At 48.9% G+C, this 20,680-nt stretch overlaps 1 pseudogene; it reads left to right on the forward strand.

Moving 5' to 3' along the window:
* The first annotated feature begins 1,867 nt into the window (after positions 1–1,867).
* LOC147086924 (Fc receptor-like protein 5) overlaps positions 1,868–20,680 on the forward strand; it is a 38,508-nt pseudogene continuing 19,695 nt past the window's right edge.

Below are 20,680 nucleotides of genomic sequence, written 5' to 3' on the forward strand. Positions count from 1 at the left end.
AACAGTACTCTCTGTTTCCTCATCAAGTAACTCATTCGGGTTAGTCAGGCACGATTTCTCTTTAACAAATCGTGTTGGCTGTCCCTTACTAACCCATGTTTCTCCAATTGAGATTTGATAGATCCTTGATAATGGTCTCCAGTAGTTTTCTCACTTCTAACGTAAAATTGATTGTTCTGTAGTTACCATTTTTATCCCTCTCCCCTAGCGGTGTAACACCTGCAGTGCTCCAGTTCACGAGCACCACTCCCATCTCCAAGGAGAATGAAAGAATGTAGTCACTGCTTCTGCAATCAGAAGCATGTTCCCCTCAGCAACTAGGATGTGCCCGATTTGAGTTGCGGAGCGAATCTCATTAAAAGGACACACAGAAGAAATAATGCACCACAAACTAATTAGCTCATACATCAAATTATTGCAGCAGTAGTTTCGCTGCTTTATATCAGTGCGAAGAGAATATTACGGTAATATCCTGTCATTACCTATAGTTCAGAAAATTTAACTCGCAGACTGACCCACGCTGTCTGGGTTCTTGCTCAGGGGAAATTAGCTGGAGTGTTAGTAATCTCAGAAAGGTGCATTGTAACATATCACATTAATTTCAGCCAATAGGAGAGGGCCCAAAATGTTCAACAGACAATGGGAGAAGAGGAGAATGTTTATACGCAGCGAATTGTGCTGATGTGGGCTGTACTGCCTGAAATGGCGGTGGAAGCAGATTCAATTGTAATTTTAAAAGGAATTGGATACACACTTGAAAAAGAAAGATTTGCAGGACTACGAGGAAATAGCAGGGGTGTGGGGAGAAGGTTAATTGGATCGCTCTGTGCAGGAGTTGGCAAAGGCAATATGGGTCGAATGGCCTCCTTCTGTGCTGTAATTTTCTATGTTATTTACAGATTTAATGTTGCACCGGATTTAATTGAGAACCGCTCAGTAGGGGTCTGATTGCAGAGAATTACAAAGAACGTGCAGCACAGGAACAGTCCATTCTACCCCAGTGCTCTCTGCCGGTGTCCCTGGTCCACATTTTAATCACCTCTTATGCCCCTGCCCCCACATCTCCCTCGGGTGTGCATCTTGCCTCGACTGAGAGGCAGCAATGCCAGCTCATTCAGACACTCCACGGGGCAGCGACTTCACATTCTCATCACTCCCTGTGTGAAGAAGTTCCTCGCAAATTATCATCTGAACCGACAAACAGCTTGCATTCGATCCCGAACCAACCTGGGAGATATTTCTGGTGCTAGATAGATTGGTAGCTCGGTGAGCCAATCATCAACACCGAGAGCTGAGGGGTTATAGAAACATCTTCTATCTCTCTCTTTCTCTTTCTCTCAAGCCCACTTTCCACGTTCTTCACGTTTTGGTCGCCCCTCCCATTTCTCTACACTTTCGCTCACTCATTACCCATTGCAGCTCAGTTTTATACACTCACTTTCAAACATTTGAGAGGAGGCCCGACACTGGGGGAGGCGGGCCTGCGTGGGAGAGGCACCGGGAGCTGAGAGAAGGCGGAGCGGCCATAAAGGAACGTGGCAGGGGAGGCCTGGCACTGGAGGAATCGGATCTGTGTTGGAGCGGCAGTGGGACCTGAGAGGAAACATTCAAAAGAGTGATGTTAGGGTGAAAGAAGTGACGTCGGCAATAGGGAAGGAGCTGATTGGTGAGTAGCTGGTGAGTGGCTTATTTTGAAGCTTGTTTCATTTTTTGAGCATCACCTTTTCTTTGTTTGTAGTCTTTTAGTCTTTCACTAAGGGACGTGGATTACTCTAAATACTTTAGCTAATTGATCTAATAGCTAGAGGCATGGCAGTGCAGCTTGATCCCGTAGAGCACCCATCCTGTGCCAGGTGGGAAGTCCTGGATGTGCAGGACCTGTCGCCAGCTGCAGAATCTCGAGCTTGGGCGGCTGGATTCACGGTGTAGCATCTACGTGGCTGAGAGTTCCGTGGATAGCACGTTTCGGGAGGTGTTCACCCCACAGCTTATTAGTGTGCAGGCAGAGAGCAAATTGGTGACGGCTAGACAGAAGTGGGGTACCAGTCAGGTGGTGCCAGAGTCCCCAGAGTGCATCGCGCTCTCCAACCAATATTCTGTTCTGAATAATGGTGAGGGTGATGGTTCCTCAGGAGAGTGCAGCCAGAGACAAGTACACAGCACCATGGTTCGTGCAGCTGCACAGGTGGGGAGGAAGAAGAGTTGAAGAGCAATAATGGTATGGGATTCGATAGCTAGGCGAGCAGATAGGCGTTTCTGCGGCTGCAACTGTGACTCCAGGATGGTAGGTTGCCTCCCTGGTGCCAGGGTCTAGGATGACACTGAGCGGCTGTAGGACACTCTGAGGGGGCAGGGTAAACAGCCAGAGGTTCTTCTCCATTTTGGTACCAATGACCTCAACAGAAAGAGTGATGAGGCCCTGCAGGCAGAGTTTAGGGAGCTAGGAGAGAGATTTAAAAGCATTATCTCAAAGGTGGCAATTTCCGTAATACTCCTGTTGCCCCGTGCTGGTGAGTACAGGAATATGGGAATAGATGAATGAATGGCTGGAGAGATGGAGCGGTAGGGAGGGCTTTAGCGTCCTGAGGAATTGGGACCATTTCTGGAGAATGTGGGCCCTGTACAAGCTGGACAGATTAAACCTCAACACTGCCGGGAAGAATATTCCCGTCGGGAGGTTTGCTAGCGCTTATTGGGGAGGGTTTAAACCAGATTGGCAGGGGGCTGGGCACCAGCATATATGAACAGAAAAGAGGAAGAAAATGCATACAATTGTATGTGTGTTGCATAGTACTAGAGAAGATAGTACGAGAGGCGGTAAAAAAAAAACACATTAGATAGGAGTAGTGTAAGAAAGACTACTAAAAATTCAAAAATGTGTTTAGAAATCAAGTGCGTAAATGCACAATGTTTGGTCAATAAAGTTGGTGAGCTACAAGCACAATTAGCCGTGTGGCAATATGATGTTGTGATAAGAACGGAAACGTGGCTTAAAACGGTGAGGACTGTGCACATAGTATTCAAGTGTACAAGGAGTACAGAAAAAATAGGGAAGGAAAAAAGGGGGCGGGTGGTAGTGCTGTTTATGGAAGACATTGTGGCCTAGAAATTAGGTTTGCCTCCGCCAGGGCTTTTGCGCCCGAAACTTTGCGCCCGCGATAATTGCCGCTGCGCCCGCCAAAAATTCAGCTGCCCCGCGCCCAGACGGCTGCGGGCGCTAATGGAGGGTTTCAGTGCCTCGCTATGGGCGCTGAATGCAGGTTTGCGGCGCTAATCCCCCGCTGCGGCACCCGATGCGGTGCGGCAGGCTGGGGTACTGCAGGCCTCCTCCTTCTGTTAAGGAGGAGCTGCCTGCAGCCGACCGCTGACCGGTCGATTCGCCCGACAAATGAGCCCGGCACCTCGGAGAAGTGCCTGGCTCGCGGGCCACACACATCAGTGCCGCGGGGGGGTGGTGGAGGAGTCCGGGGAGGGAGGTGCGGGCAGGCGGCCGCCGGGAAAGCGGCCGGCCGCCGCTCCACCTTAATGCGCCGGCACTACGTGCTGCAACATCCCATTGAACAATCGTTGGTTGCGGCTGCCACGGGCGAGGCGGCCGCAACTGAATTTGGGCATCCGGCCGCGTTACCACGGCAACCGGGACGCTGCGCACACCGATGGCGTCATCGGTGCCGGCGCAGCGCTACCAGCTAACGCCAATGGTAGGGCCCAACGCAATTTCGATCGCGGCTATAATTCCGGCGCAAGGCCCTCTAACGCCTCTAATTGGGCGCTAACCCCACCGAATTTCTTTGGAAAGTGAGAAAGTTCTTGAGGGACCAAGGACAGAATCCATTTGGCTACACTTTGTAGTGTATGGCCTAGAAATTCAGTGCCCTTAGCGCCGATTTTGCGGCGCTAGAGGGCCTAGCGCTGCAATTGGCGCCGGCGCCGAAATTGCCTGGGGCCCTTCCGCCGCGGTAGACCGGTAGCGCTGCGCCGGCACCGATGACATCATCGGTGTGCGCAGCGTCCCGGTTGCCATGCCGACGGGCCCCAGCGCCGAAATTCAGTTGCGGCCGCCTCGCCCGTGGCAGCCGCAACTAAGACTCTGGCAACAGAGTCTTACATGACTTTGCGCCGGCGCATTAAAGGCCCCGCGGCGGCCGGCCGCTTTCCCGCCGGCCGCCTGGCCGCAGCACACTCCCCGGACTTCCCCCACCCCCCCCCCCGGAACAGAAGCAAGCCCGGCACTTGTCCGAGGTGCCGGGCTCATTTTTAAAATGATTATCGCGGGCCGCGGCCGGGTGCAGGCAGCTCCTCCTTAAGGGAAGGAGGAGGCCTGCACTTCCCGAACCTGCCGCACCGCAGCGGGCGCCGCAGCGCCGGAATAGCGCCGAAATTCAGCGCATAGCGCCAGTTTTCAGGCGCTAACATCTTTCAGCAGCGCCGGCAGCCGTTTGGGCGCAGAAGTAGTGAATTTTGGGCCCGACCAGCGCGACTTAGCTCCGGCACTAACTTCCGGCGCTAAAGCCCTGGCTGCGCCAAAACTCAATTTCTAGGCCTATGTACCTTTAAGAGCCCCTGTGTACTATAATACCGGTAGGTGACCACTCGGGTATATAAGCCTGTATAGCGTCTTGTATCTTTTAGTTCACCTCCAGACTTTGTTCGGTAAACACCTGTTAAACCAACTCCTGCATTCCGTGTCTCCCTAACACACGGATACAACAGTGGCGACGAATTGGAAATGGACTTACCTGCAATTCGGCAGCACCTCAAGGAGATCGATTCCTCAGACGAAGGTTGAAGAAAAAAAACAAAAAACTGTGGTTTCACCAGCTAGCCGGGCTGGTGGCAGGTACTGCACTAATCCTTCCTGGGCGGTGGGCTGGGGCTCGATCGGGTGGCTCTGCAGCGGGGCCGAGCAGCGAGTCAGAAAGTGGAGGCAAACAGAGACGGAGGGTGGAGCACTCGGGAGACGGCCGGCGCTGCAAAGCAGGTCGGTGTTCGGACCAAGCAGAGGGACGGAAAAGTCCCAGAGAGTCCGGCAGGAACGAGTCTCCAACTATTAAAAATATCTGTGTAAATAAAAACCGCGGAGAACAGCGTTGTCAGCAGCGGCAGCGGCAGGAAAGCGCGGGAGGTGCCATTTTGTCTCAGCAGGGAAGAAAGGAAAGCGCGGGAGGTGCCATTTCTGATTTTCAGGATGCCTAAGACTGACAATATTACTGCTTTCGTTAGTAATATAGAGGATTGGACTACATATGTGGAAAGAGTGGAGGTATATTGCACAGCAAATGAAGTAGAGGATGATAAAAAGGCATCGGTACTTCTAAATCTGATGGGCGCAAGGACATACGGGCTGTTACGGAACTTAATCACTCCAGCCAAACCGATGGACAAGAATTTTAAGGAGATTGTTGATACCCTACAGGAGCACTTAAACCCAACACCGCTGCTGATAGCAGAACGATTCAAATTCTTCAGGAGGAATCAGCACAAGAATGAAAGTAACGCTGATTACCTCACCGAATTAAGAAAGCTGTCAAAGCACTGCCAATTCGGGGCAGGACTGGCAGATTCTCTGTGAGACAAATTCGTCTGCGGTCTCCTAAGTGAAGGAACACAGAAAAGGCTACTTTCTGAGGAAGATTTGACACTGGACAAGGCTTTCAGTGTGGCTGTATCATACGAAGCAGCAGCAAGAGGAGCTGCAGAGATACAGCAAAAGCCACAGGACTTCGGCACCCATGAAATGACACGGGGTTTCGAGAGATGTTATCGCTGCGGCAGATCCACCCATGACCAGAGGGACTGCTGGTTCACGGACAAAGCATGCAGGCAATGCGGAAAGATGGGTCACATTGCACGTGTATGCCGATCTGGAAACAAAAAATCCACTGACAGAAAAAAAATCAATAAGGAAAAGTACAGAAAGGTACAAATGATGACGGACAGTAGCTCCGAAGACCAGAAGAGCGATAGCGACTCCGGAAACAAGAGACTAAGCTGTCTCAAATTACATAATGTAATTGCCAAAGAAGATTACCAGACCATTTGGGTTACCCTCACGAAAGCGGGGTCCCCAGTTAAAATGGAGCTAGATACAGGATCAGCTCTGACCGTCATAAGTCGACGGGATTACGAGCGGCTATTTCCGCATATACCTTTGAAAGACACATCCATTATCTTGAAGACATATACGGGGCAGCAAGTATACCCCAGAGGGAAAATAAGGGTGCCTGTTGTATACAACGGCAAGGAAATACAGAAGTTGTATTTATACGTTCTGCAAGAGGGTGGTCAACTGCTGTTGGGACGTGAATGGATCAGGAAGATACGTTTAGACTGGCACTCCATTCAGGCACTGACGGTGATCAGTAAGAAAAAAAATGATGATGACGTCATACCTGAACGATTAAAAGACATCTTGGCCAACACCAAAGAAGTGTTTCAACAGGAACTAGGAACCTTAAAAGGCGTCACCGCCTCAATAAAAGTGGAAGATGCGGCAATTCCCCTAGTTTTTTAAGGCAAGGCCGGTGCCATACGCAATTCGTCCAGCAGTCGAGGCGGAGCTGGAGAATTTGGAAAAGGCAGGCGTGTTATCCAAGGTAGATTGGAGCGAGTGGGCAACATCCATCGTCCCAGTCATGAAGAAAACGTTGAATAATGATAAATCTGAAGAACAGAGAAAAATTCGCATCTGTGGGGACTTCAGGGTGACTAAACCCGATCCTTCGCACGGTACAGTATAGAAGATATTTTTGCCTCACTATCCGGAGGGAAACGTTTCACCAAAATTGACTTGGCACAGGCATATCTACAGGTGGAGTTTGAGGAGGCCTCTAAAAAGTATCTCACGATAAACACACACAAAGGCCTGTACCAGAACAATCGACTGGTTTTCGGAATAGCATCAGCTCCAGCTGTCTGGCAAAGAGCTATGGAGCAAGTCCTGCAAGGGATTACGGGGACTCAATGCTACCTAGACGACATCCTTGTAACAGGGGAAAACGACAATGAGCACCTTGCCAATTTGGAGCAGGTGCTCACTAGGCTGAGAGAACGGGGCCTACAAGCAAATCACCCCAAGTGCGAACTTTTCCAGAAACAAATATCATATTGTGGCCATATAATTAACGAAGAAGGGTTGCATAAGTCAGCTGAAAAAATTGAAGCGGTCATAAAAGCCCCAGCACCTGAAAATGTCTCACAATTAAGGTCGTTCCTGGGATTGATAAATTACTATCATAAATTTTTACCGAACTTGTCAACTGTTCTGCACCCTCTTAACGCACTGCTACAAACGGGAGTAGTTTGGAAATGGAGCGAAGATTGTAAACGTGCCTTCCATAAATGCAAAGGCTTCATCACGCCCAAGGAAGTGTTGGCTCATTACAACCCATCACTGCCAATCAGACTGGCGTGCGATGCATCTCCTTATGGCGTAGGAGCGGTATTATTGCATAGATTCCCTGATGGCTCGGAGCGGCCGATAGCTTTTGCGTCACGCTCATTGAACTCAGCTGAGCATAACTATGCCCAGATCGACAGGGAAGCACTCAGCCTGGTGTGGGGAGTGAAGAAATTCAACCATTACCTACACGGACAAAAATTTACCTTGTTGACTGACCACCAACCCCTCATCTCCATATTCAACCCTAAAAAGGGCGTTCCCATTATGACAGCGCAAAGGCTACAGAGGAGGTCCCTTTTCCTAGGGGCACACCAATATGACATAGAATACAAAGGATCAAAACAGCATGGGAATGCTGACGGTTTATCGTGCCTACCGTTGCCAACGGTAGAAGAGGCCCCCCCAGTGGAGATGTTGCACTCAACCATAGTGGAGTGTCTACCAGTAACAAATTCTACCATTGAAAAGGAAACGAGAAATGACCCGACTCTCTCACGAGTCTATGATTTAACGGTGAAGGGATGGCCAGCACATGGCGAACCACTGTTGCCAGCATTCTCGCAAAGAAGAGAACAGCTGTCAGTGTGCCGAGGAACCTTGATGTGTGGATCCAGAGTGGTGATTCCACCCAAACTCCAGGATAAAGTGCTAAAGGAGCTTCACGAGGGGCATCTGGGTGGAGTGAAAATGAAGAAGCTAGCCAGAGCGTTTGTGTGGTGGCCAGGTATCAATGGAGACATCGAAGAAATGACCAAGAGCTGTCTAGGATGCCAGAAGGTCCAAAACGCCCCACCACAAGCCCCTCTACATCCATGGGAGTGGCCCTCATCTCCATGGCAAAGGGTACATATCGACTTTGCTGGTCCATTTATGGACTCAATGTTCCTAATAGCGGTGGATGCACACTCCAAGTGGCCGGAGGTAATAAAAATGTCCTCCACCACCACGGAAAAAACCATCACAGTATTAAGGACCATATTTGCCAGGAATCGGCTGCCTGAACAGATCTGTTCTGATAATGGACCGCAATTTGTGTCCGAAGAATTCAGGAAGTTCTTAAAAAACAATGGGGTTAAACACTACACGTCCGCCCCATACCATCCCGCCACCAATGGATTAGCTGAAAGGTTTGTCCAGACCTTCAAGAAGGCCATAAAGGCCATGGGTAATGAAGACATAAATCTACAACATAAGGTAGATAACTTCTTGTTTGCGTACAGGAATGCAACACATGTGGTTACAAACCAAACTCCCGCCATGATGTTTTTCAATAGAAGACTAAGATGCCGGCTGGATTTGATCAAGCCAAACATCAGAAGGGACGTAGAGAACCGGCAATTTCAAGGCATGAATGAAAGGCCAACTAGAACCTTCCAGATTGGTCAACAAGTTTTGGCCCGGGACTACCGTACCGAGAAATGGCAGCCTGGAACTATTTGCACACGACTAGGACCGCTGATGTATACCGTGGACATTGGAGAAAGCAGAATAAGGCGCCATGCTGACCAGATCATAGAGTCATCCGAAAAGGGACAACCTACACCACAACTCTATACGCCTAATGATGAAGCAGAGATACCCATAGTATCTACCTCCGATCCGGTGATACTGGAACCAGATGAACCCGACACTGGCATTCAAGCCGAATCGACCTTGCCAAAAGAACCTACTACACCACCAAAAACTACTACACCACGAGGCGTTATCCGGACCGAGTCAGGAAGCCTCCAGAGAGACTGACTTATAATTGATTAGAGTCATAGAGTCATAGAGTTTTACAGCACAGAAAGAGGCCCTTCGGCCCATCGTGTCTGCGCCGCCCATCCATCCCTGTCCAGTCTAATTCCATTTTCCAGCATTTGGTCCATAGCCTTGTATGCAATGGCATTTCAAGTGCTCATCCAAATGCTTCTTGAATGTTGTGAGGGTTCCTGCCTCTACCACCCTTTTAGGCACTGAGTTCCACATTCCAACCACCCTCTGGGTGAATAAGTTCCTCCTCAAATCCCCTCTAAATCTCCTGCCCCTTACCCTGAATCTATGCCCCCTTGTTATTGACCCCCCTACTAAGGGGAAAAGTTCCTCTTTGTCTACCCTATCTATGCCCCTCATCATTTTGTACACCTCAATCAGGTCCCCCCTCAGCCTTCTGTGCTCCAAGGAAAACAACCCCAGCCTGTTTAGTCTTTCTTCATAGCTGAGGCGCTCCATCCCAGGTAACATCCTGGTGAATCTTCTCTGCACCCTCTCCAAAGCAATCACATCCTTCCTATAGTGAGGTGACCAGAACTGCACACAGTACTCCAGCTGTGGCCTCACCAGCGTTTTGTACAGCTCCATCATAACCTCCCTGCTCTTATATTCTATGCCTCGGCTAATGAAGGCAAGTATCCCATATGCCTTCTTAACCACCTTATCCACCTGTTCCGCTGCCTTCAGGGATCTATGTACATGTACACCAAGGTCCCTCTGACCCTCTGTACTTCCTAGGGTCCTACCACTGATTGTGTATTCCCTTGCCTTATTTGTCCATCCAAAATGCATCACCTCGCACTTTTCAGGGTTAAATTCCATTTGCCACTTTTCCGCCCATCTGACCAACCCGTTTATATCGTCCTGTAGCCTGAGGCTTTCCTCCTCGCAATTTACCACCCCACCAATTTTTGTGTCATCTGCAAACTTACTGATCATACCTTTTACATTCTCATCCAAATCATCTATGTAGATCACAAACAACAAGGGACCCAGCACCGATCCCTGAGGTAACCCACTGGACACAGGCTTCCAGTCACAAAAGCAACCTTCGACCATCACCCTCTGCCTCCTGCCACTCAGCCAGTTTAGGATCCAATGCGCCAAGGCACCCTGGATCCCATGGGCTCTTATCTTCTTGACCAGTCTCCTATGCCGGACTTTGTCAAAAGCTTTACTGAAGTCCATGTAAACCACATTCACAGCATTTCCCTCATCCACCCCCCTAGTCACCCCCTCGAAAAATTCAATCAGATTTGTCAGACATGATTTACCCTTGACAAAGCCATGCTGACTATCCCCGATTAATCCTTGCCTCTCCAAGTGGAGACTAATTTTGTCTCTCAGAATTTTTTCCAATAATTTCCCTACCACAGATGTTCGGCTCACTGGCCTGTAATTCCCTGGTTTATCCCTGCTACCCTTCTTGTATAATGGTACTACATTAGCTGTTCTCCAGTCCTCTGGTACATCCCCTGTGGCCAGAGAGGTTCTGATAATTTGTGTCAGAGCCCCTGCAATCTCCTCCTTTGCCTCCCACAGCAGCCTGGGATACATCTCGTCCGGGCCTGGGGATTTATCCACTTTTTGGCCTGCTAAAACCGCTAGCACCTCCTCCCTCTCGATGCTAATATGTTCAAGTATGTCACAGTCCCCTTGCCCGATTTCTATGTCTGCATCGTCTTTCTCCAGAGTGAACACAGATGCAAAAAATTCATTTAAAACCCCGCCTACATCATCTGGCTCTACACACAGATTGCCACTTTGGTCCCTAATGGGCCCTACCCTTTCCCTGGTTATCCTCTTGCCCTTAATATACTTATAAAACATCTTAGGATTTTCCTTTATTTTGCTCGCCAGTGTTATTTCATGGCCCCTCCTCGCCCTCCTAATTTCTTTTTTAAGTATGCCCCTGCACTTTTTACACTCCTCTAGGGCTTTTTCCGTCTTTAGTCTTTTGTAACTGCCAAAAGCCCCCCTTTTATTTCTAATGCATTTTTGTATATCCCTTGTCATCCAAGGTTCCCTTTGCTTGTTGGTCCCACCCTTGACCTTTACAGGAACATGTTGGCGTTGTACTCTCTCTATTTCCCTTCTGAAAGTCTCCCACTGTTTTGATGTGGATTTTCCTATAAGTAGCTGCTCCCAGTCCACTTTGGCCAGATCCTGCCTTACCATATTAAAATCGGCCTTCCCCCAATTTAGAACCCTTATTTCCGGGCCGTCTTTGTCTTTTTCCATGACCACCTTAAATCTCACCGAATTATGGTCACTGCCGCCAAAATGCTCTCCTACTGACACTTCCACCACTTGCCCGGCTACATTCCCCAGAATTAGGTCCAGTACCGCCCCCTCTCTTGTAGGACTTTCTACATGTTGGCTCAAAAAGCTCTCCTGGATGCACTTTAAGAATTCTGCACCCTCTAAGCCTTTCACACTCTGACTATCCCAATTAATATTGGGAAAGTTGAAATCCCCCACTATTATTACCCTATTATTTTCGCACTTTTCTGAGATTTGCCTACATATCTGTTCTGCTATCTCCCCCTGACTGTTTGGGGGCCTATAGTACACTCCCAGCAAAGTGCTTGCCCCCTTTTTGTTTTTAAGTTCTACCCATATGGCCTCATTAGAGGAACCCGCTAATATATCATCCCTCCTTACAGCAGTAATTGACTCTTTAATTAATATTGCAACACCCCCTCCCCTTTTACACCCCCCTCTGTCTCGCCTGAAGATTCTATACCCCGGAATATTGAGCTGCCAGTCCTGACCCTCCCTCAACCATGTCTCCGTGATAGCAACAATATCATACTCCCATGTGTTCAACAACAACTTCAGTTCATCCACCTTATTTGCAAGACTCCTTGCATTAAAATAAATGCCTTCCAGGCCTGCCATATTCCATTTTTGCCTTCACATATTTGCTCTGCCTTCCCAGCTGACTTGTTTTTTCCTCTGTATTTGGCTGTAAATCACCCCCTACTATAGCTCCACTCTGTACCCCATCCCCCTGCCAAGTTAGTTTAAACCCCTCCCAGCAGTGCTAGCAAACCTCCCCGCAAGGATATTGGTTCCCCTCTGGTTCAGGTGTAAACCGTCCGACTTGTACAAGTCCCACCTTTCCCAGAAGCAGACCCAGTGATCCAGGAAACTAAAGCCCTCCCCACTGCACCATCCCTTTAGCCACGCATTCATCTGTTCTATCTTCCTATTCCTATACCCACTAGCACGTGGCACCGGGAGTAATTCAGAGATTACAACCTTTGAGGTCCTGCTCTTTAATCCTTCACCTAGCTCCCTAAATTCTTGCTGCAGGACCTCATCCCTCTTTTTACCTATGTCGTTGGTACCAATGTGGACCACGACCTCTGGCTGTTCACCCTCCCCCTCCAGAATGCCCTGCAGCTGCTCAGTGATATCCTTGACCCTGGCACCAGGGAGGCAACAAACCATTCTGGATTCACGTCTATGGCCACAGAAACGCCTGTCTGTTCCCCTTACTATAGAATCCCCTACCACTATTGCTCTCCCACTCTTTATCCCCCCTTCCTGGGCAGCAGGAGCACCCCCAGTGCCAGGATGTTGGCTGCTGCTGCCTTCCCCTGGTGAGTCATCCCCCTCAACAGTATCCAAAGCGGTATACTTGTTTGAGAGGGGAATGGTCACAGGGGTCTCCTGCACTACCTGCCTGCTTCTATTGCTCCGCCTGGTGGTCACCCATTTCCTGTCTTCCTGTGCAGCCCTTCCCTGCGGTGTGACCAACTCACTAAACGTGCTATCCACGACCCTCTCAGCATCGTGAATGCTCAACAACCCATCCACCCGCAGCTCCAGCGCCTCAATGCGATCTGCTAGTAGCTGCAGATGGATGCATCTCCGGCACACGTGGTCATCAGGGGCACCGGGGTCCCTGAATTCCCACATAGAGCAAGAGGAGCATATCACGGGGCTGGGCTCACCTGGCATGACCTTCCCTTTAATTAATTTAAATTAATTTACTATCACCAATTAAAAATATCTCTAAGGCGCTTGTATAGTCTACCAACAGCCCCTGCTACACCAGAAAAGACCCTAGTAACTATAAACTACAGAGTTAAAGTTCAAAAAAGAGAAATACTCACCAACCAATCACTTACCTGCTCCCTGGTGACGTCACACTCTGATTACTTTTTACCTCTCTCCTCTGCTGTTGATTTGGTATGCCTCTGCTGAATCCGCCGGTTTTATGTGCCGCCGGTCGCGCTGCTGCTCTCCCACAGGTCCAAGCTCTCTGACCTCGCCTCTGCTGAATCCGCCGGTTTTATGTGCCGCCGGTCGCGCTGCTGCTCTCCCACAGGTCCAAGCTCTCTGACCTCGCCTCTGCTGAATCCGCCGGTTTTAAGTGCCGCCGGTCGCGCTGCTGCTCTCCCACAGGTCCAAGCCCTCTGACCTCACCTCTGCTGAATCCGCCGGTTTTAAGTGCCGCCGGTCGCGCTGCTGCTCTCCCACAGGTCCAAGCTCTCTGACCTCGCCTCTGCTGAATCCGCCGATTAACTGCAGCAAATGTGTAGATTATTGTTCTTGTAAACATGTTAATTAATGATTACTTAAAATGTTATGTACTAATTATCTAAAAGGGGAGGAATTGTAGTGTATGTACCTTTAAGAGCCCCTGTGTACTGTAATACCGGTAGTGCCCACTCAGGTATATAAGCCTGTATAGCATCTTGTATCTTTTAGTTCACCTCCAGACTTTGTTCAGTAAACACCTGTTAAACCAACTCCTGCATTCCGTGTCTCCATTAACACACGGATACAACACACTTGAGGAGCAAAATTGTATGATCAAGCTTTTGCGGGTATTCTATAGGCCTCTAAAAAGCGAGAGCGAGATAGAGGAGCAAATCTGCAGGGAAATCGCAGAGAGGTGCAAGAGCTATAGTGTGGTGATATTGGGGGACCTTAATTAGCCAAATCTCGATTGCGATAATTCTAGGGTAAAGGGAGAGGAGGGGGATGAATATCTGAAATGTGTTCAGGAGAATTTCCTTGACCAGTATGTTCTTGGGCCAACTAGGAAGGAGGTATTGCTGGATTTGGTGCTGGGGATTGAGGTGGACCAGGTAGACCAATGTCTGTTGGAGAACACTTGGAGCGACTAATCATTGAATCATAAAACTTACATTAGCGATGCAGAGCTGCAATGACCAATCTAGAGTGGAACTTTGAATCTGGAATAGGGCTATTTTCAATGGGATGCGAAAGGATCTAGTCAAGGTAACATAGAACCAAAGACTGACAGGAAAAACAGTAATGGAACAATTGGTGATATTTAAGTAGAAGATGTTACAAGTACAGGCCAGGTAAATTCCAACAAGAGGGAAGGGTGAGGGAAGCAAAGCAAGGGTATCATGGATAATGAGGGAGATAGAAAAGATGCCGGAACATAAAAGACGGTGTATGATGCATGTCAGGTGTTTTCTTCACGAGAGAACCGGACAAAAATACATGCAGTTCAGAGGCAAAGTGAAGCTGGAAATAAGATTGGCAAAGAGAGAACTGAGAGTTGAATATCAGTTAACATAAAAAGGAACCCAACCCTTTTTTACCGGCATGTAAATAGTAAGAAGGAAGTAAGAGGCAGGGTGGCGCCTATTATAGACAAAGATGGTGATATGTGCTTAGAGGCGCAGGAAAAGGCTAGAATATTCAATGAGTACTTTTTATTGGCGTTTTATAAGGCGATGGATGCTGACAAAGTATCGACAGCAGTGGAAAAGTTAGAAGCAATGGAAAGAGTGGAATTTGATTGACACAATTTACTAGAATAGCTGGGTATGCATAGAGTGGATAAATTGCCTGGTGCAGATGGATTGCATCCCAGATTGCTAAGGGAATTGGGGGAGTATGTAGCGCAAGGGCTTGCCATAATTTTCCAACCTTCCCTAGATTCGGAGGACGTGCCTGAAGATTGGAAATTGTCAACGTGACACCATTGTTCAAGAAAGGTTGGAAGGACAATCCTAGTAACTACAGGCCGGTCAGTTTAACATCAGTTGTGGGTGACGTTTTAGAAACAATACTCAATGAAAAAATTAAAGGGCACTTGGAAAGGTTTAAGCTAATTAAGGTGAGCCAACGCAGATTTTTAAAATGCACATCATGTTTGACTATTCTAATTGAATTTCTGATGAAGTAATAGCGCGGATCAATGATGGGAATGCAACGAATGTTGTCTACATGGATTTTAGGAAGTCACTTGACAAAGTATCACATCGAAGGCTGTTTAACAACATTGAGGCTCAGGGAAGAGGTGGGTCAGTGGCAGCTTGGATAAGGAATTGGCTTAAGGATAAATAACAGCGAATTGTGGTAAATGGCTGTTTTTCAGACGGGAGGATGGTAGACAGTTGTGATCCTCAAGGGCCAGTGCTGGGGCAACTGCCTTTCTGATATATATATATATAAATGACCTGAATATTGCAATACAAAGTTGAATTTCTCTAAATTTGCTGATTTCACCAAACTTGAGGATGATACTGATCGACTGCAACAGCACATAGAAACTCTAGCAGAATGTGCTGACAAATGGCAGATGGAATTTAATAAAGAGAAGTGTGGTTGTGATGCGTTTTGCCGGAAGGTACAGGGAGAGGTGATCTACACTTAATTGTACAGTTTTAAAGAATGTGCTGGTCCGAGGGACCTGAGAGTTAATGTGCATTGGTCCCTGAAGGTGGCAGGACACATTGCGAGAGTGGTGCGCAAAGCACATGGTCTCTAGGGTTTTATAAATAGAGGTACTGAGTGGAAAAGTAGAGATGTTGTGCTGCACCTTTATAAAGCGCTGGTTAGGCCACAACTGGAGTAATGCGTCCTGTTCTAGTCACCACAGTTTTTTGGGGGATGTACAAGGACTCTGGGACACAGATTTGATGTTTTGGCAAGCAATACGTGGGTATGTGATGGAAAGACGTTTTTATGCAGCGAGTGGTGAGGGCCTGGAACTAGCTGCTGACGGATTTGGTGGTAGCGGAGACACTCAGGCCTAGAAATTCAGTAAGGCGCTGCCAGCTTTGCGGCCAGTTACCGCCTAAAGAGGGCTTCTGCGCCAATACAGGAGTTTGCGCTGATATTCAGCGCAGTGGTAATGGCGGCGGTAGCCATTAGCGCTGCGCTGGCACCGATGATGTCATCGGTGTGCGCAGTGCCCCAGTTCCGCCCCGATACCGGCCCGATCCCCATATTTAGTTGCGGCCGCCTCTTCCGCAGCGGCCGCAAACAGCGACCAGAAAACGGGGCCGTACTGTAGCCTTAGTGGGGCGCTTTAAGGTGGAGGTGCGGCCGGCCGCTTTTTCGGCGGCCGCCTGCCCGCACCTCCTTCCCCGGCCTCCTCCACCCCCCCCACCCGCGGCATTGCCAGCTGCTTTCCACGAACCCGGCACTTCTCCGTGCTGCCGGGCTCATTTGCCGGCACTATCCAGCGGCGATCTCCCCGTTGCAGGCACCTCCCCCTTAAGAGAAGGAGGAGGCCTGCAGTACCGCAGCCTGCCGCTCCGCAGCGGGTGGCGCAGCGGCGCCTAGAGCGCTGAAATTCAGTTTCAGCGCCCCAAGCGGGGGCGGGCACACCCTGGAATAGTGCCCAGTTCCGACTTGGGGTGCAAAAACTGAATATCTGACAGTCGCAACTGGCTCCGTGCCCAGCGCTAACTTTTGGGCGCTAGCCAGCTGGCGGGGCCATAGTGAATTTCTAGACCTCAATGTTTTCTAGGTGAGTGTGGATAGGCACTTGAGGGAACTAAACTTGCAGGGCTAAGGGGATAGAGCAGGGGAATGGGACTGACTAGATTGCTCTACAGACAACCGGCATCGATGGGCCGACTGGCCTCCTTCTGCGCCGTTATGACTCTGTGGCCTAGAAATTCAGTGGCCTGCACCACCAGTTTGCGCCCAAAGAGGGCTTTTGCGCCACTGTGCAAACCTACCGCGATATTTAGCGGTGCGCTAATGGCGGCGTTAGCCAGTAGCGCTGCGCCGCCACCGATGACAGCATCGGTGTGCGCAGCGCCCCGCTATCGCCCCGCTGGCCATGTTTGGTTGCTGCCGCCTCCCCCGCGCCGGCCGCAAACAGCGACCGGTACACGGGGCCTACCTGTGCCGGTAGTGGGGCGAGTTAAGGTGGAGGTGCGGCCGGCCGCTTTTTCGGCGGCCGCCTGCCCGCACCTCCTTCCCCGGCCTCCTACACCTCCCCCCCCCCCCGCGGCATTGCCGGCTGTTTCCAGAGAGCCCGGCACTTCTCCTTGGTGCCGGGCTCATTTGCCGGCACTCGCGATCGGGGATCGCGCTGTTGCAGGCACCTCCCCCTTAAGAATGAGAGGAAGGCCTGCAGTACCACAGGCTGCCGTGCCGCAGTGGGTGGCGCTGCGGCACTTTACACGCCGATATTCAGTTTCAGCGTCCCAAGCGGGGCGCCGAAACCCTTGTTTAGCGGCCGGCTTCCACTTGGGGCGCTGAAACTGAATTTCCCGCTGGCGCAAGTGGCTCCGCGCGCAGCGGTAATTCCGGCGCCCAGGCGAGCTGGGCACCCCTAACTGAATTTCTAGGCCTATGCCTCTATGACTCTGTCTCATTAACCTTCCGCCCCCGCTCTCTTTTTTCTACCACATCCAGTCTCGCTGATTTCCTCCAGTTCCATTGCTCAATGACTCTCGCGCTATCCTTTTCACTTTGATTCTCTTTCACTCCAATTATTGGAATGGGCCTTTGGCGTAGCGGTAGCATCCCCACCGCTGGGCTAGAAGGCGTAAGGTTTCAAACCCCGCTCCAGACAATCCCCGCAAGTGGAGTCGGAGCTCCGGTTCTAAATTCTGCGTTGACATTCCAGCGGGATACTTGCGTGTGTGGGTGGTCCCCCCTCTCGTATCGGTTGTGGGAGCCCGTAAAACTCTCCAGCCATAGGACTATCAACCCTAATGGCTGGTTACGGTCACGGAAGGAGCATTAACGCAGCCAGAAATCCTTCCACCACTTCATACAGTTCCCCAAAGGGAACAGTGTGAAGACACGTACGACGACTCCAATTACTCATATTCACTTTCTATCGTGTCCTCTCTTCATCATGTTTTGCGGTTCCTTTATCACGTTCATTTTTCGAAAACCTCTCTGGATGCTATCTCTTTGTCTCCCTCTCTCACACTGTCTCTGTCCCTATCTCTCCCCCTCTTTTGGTATGTTTTATTTCTATCCAGCACATAACATTGTCTAACAGCGCTGTTCCTTATAACACCGGTAGTTTGAAGTGGAGAGACTGCATAAGGTGGGATTATACCCTTAGAGCAGAAAGCAGTAAGGGGCGAATCAATGGATGTGTTATTATGAGGGGCACCGATAGACTTAAAAAAGTAACTGTTACCAAAAGGAAACATATTTAAGATAATTGGTAAAAGAACTTGGCAGGAAATAAAGATACTTGGTTTACACAGCGTGTTGTTATGATCTGGAATGCACTGCCTAAGGTCGTGGCGGAAACAGATTGAATATTAAATTCCAAATGGAATTGGATAAATACCTTAAAAAGGGAATACATGCATGGCTGTGGATACAGAGCAACGGGTGAGACAAATTGCAAATCTCTTTCAAAGAGATTTTTGTTGGCCCACTCTTTCAGATGCGAATCCGCTCAGTTTAACGGAGACACCCATCATTTTTAATCGCATTTTCAACTCGGCGAAATATAGCAGAATTTGTGATTGCAAAGTAAGCATTTTCCTTGTTCTGCTTGTATCCCTGAGTCAAATTTCTGGCCCAACATCTGACTTTGGAAAGAGAACCGCAGCTGATTTATTTTCTATGGCTCTGATATTAGATTTCCTACATTACAGCTGTGATTCCAATTCAAAAATATTTCATTGGCTGTGAACTGTTATGGGAAATTTTGAATTCCTGAAAGGTGCTAAAATATGAAAGCATATACTGTTTGTTTTGAAAATCGAATCGCGAATTCTTCTTTTGTGGAATCTCTGTCCCCGACACAAACACTTCCCTCCAGCACTGTGCAATTGAATTATCTACCTTTTACTGTACATGAAAATCCACAGTTCCATCTCTAATTGTACTTTCCATTTCTTATACCACCGATCCACTAACACTTCCTGTCATATCGTTTGAACAACCGACTGGGGTGTATGTAGCAGGAGAGACGGTCAGCATTACCTGCACCGTGAATGGAGCTTATCGCGATAAAACCTTCTACTTATATGTAGATGGTCGACAGCTGGTCTCTGGTGAAACCGCTGCAAAGTACAAGATTGTAACAATCCGCATTACCCGTTCTGACCACGGGGGGCGGCTCCAATGCCGATATGGAATGTCCTTGAGCAGTCGGTGGTTATTTTAACAGCTGAGCGAGGCTTTGACGCTGAATATAGCAGGTGAATGACAGTGGACAGCCTTTGTTAATATATCTATTCAATGCATTTGGTATTTTCAACAATCCATGTTTTAATCACTTTAACAATATTAAACCTTTAATATTGGGAGAGAGAAGTAAAACCGAATGGTCTTTGAACTCATTGCTCAAAGCTTTAGAGTATCCCAGTAATAATGGTCCGTGGATTCACCCGATGTGCATCGACTGCCAGCAGCAGTATTACTGAGATATCGCGGGTGAAATTTGTATCAGGCGGTAGAGAAAACAGGCAAAAAAAGACAATCGGAAGCCTGTTTTTCCGATTTTCGTTTCCATTTGTTTATATCCGATCCCATTGGGGGCAGTTTTTATCTCTACTCGCTCAGCAGAAACCTGACCAGTGGCCAGTTAAATTTTATTGGATTTTTCCAGCTCACAGCTCATGGTGAGACTTGGTGGGTAATTATCACCAAGTACACCAAGCGGGAAAGAGCTGGTTTCGGGCCGGTCTCCTGTTTTACACTCCGCCAGATTTTACCCTCCATTGACTTTAGTACAGTGTAAAATCGGGTCGGCTGATCGCTTCACAACCTGTCGGAATTTACTTTCATTTGAATTCGAGGGGAGTAAAATAGTCCGGTGGTGAAAAGCAGGCGAAGGACCTGCACCCGCCCCGCGGGTTCATGGTTTTAACATTAATGTGTGTCCTTGTTATCCTCACTGATCACTCTCACAACCCGTCAATTTCTCTTAACCGTCAGAATAAAGTATTTGTGAGCGGGGAGATGGTCAGAGTTACCTGTGGAGCCCGGTCTCCATATTTGGGGAGCATGTTCTATTTGTACAGAGGAGGCAAAAATGAACCAATCAAAATGGACACAACCAGTTCATGGGAATCCGCGGTCACCTTTGACATCGCGGACCTTGTACAGACCGGGTCAGAAGGTTACTCCTGTGTGTATAGGGAAACAGTGTTAGAGCGGCCAATTAATTCAGAGCGAAGGGATACATTGGAGGTAACGGTATCATTGCTTGTCTCTCACATAAAGAAAATAAACAAGAATGAAATGTACCTCCTGCGGTATCACAAGACGGGAGAAAACAAGTCCGCTGCCGGTTTTGTTCCCCGCCTGATT

This window comes from Somniosus microcephalus, unplaced genomic scaffold, assembly GCF_052327205.1.
Source record: "Somniosus microcephalus isolate GS21.2 unplaced genomic scaffold, FLI_Smic_1.0 unresolved_chr6, whole genome shotgun sequence".
In the NCBI taxonomy this organism is placed as follows: domain Eukaryota; kingdom Metazoa; phylum Chordata; class Chondrichthyes; order Squaliformes; family Somniosidae; genus Somniosus; species Somniosus microcephalus.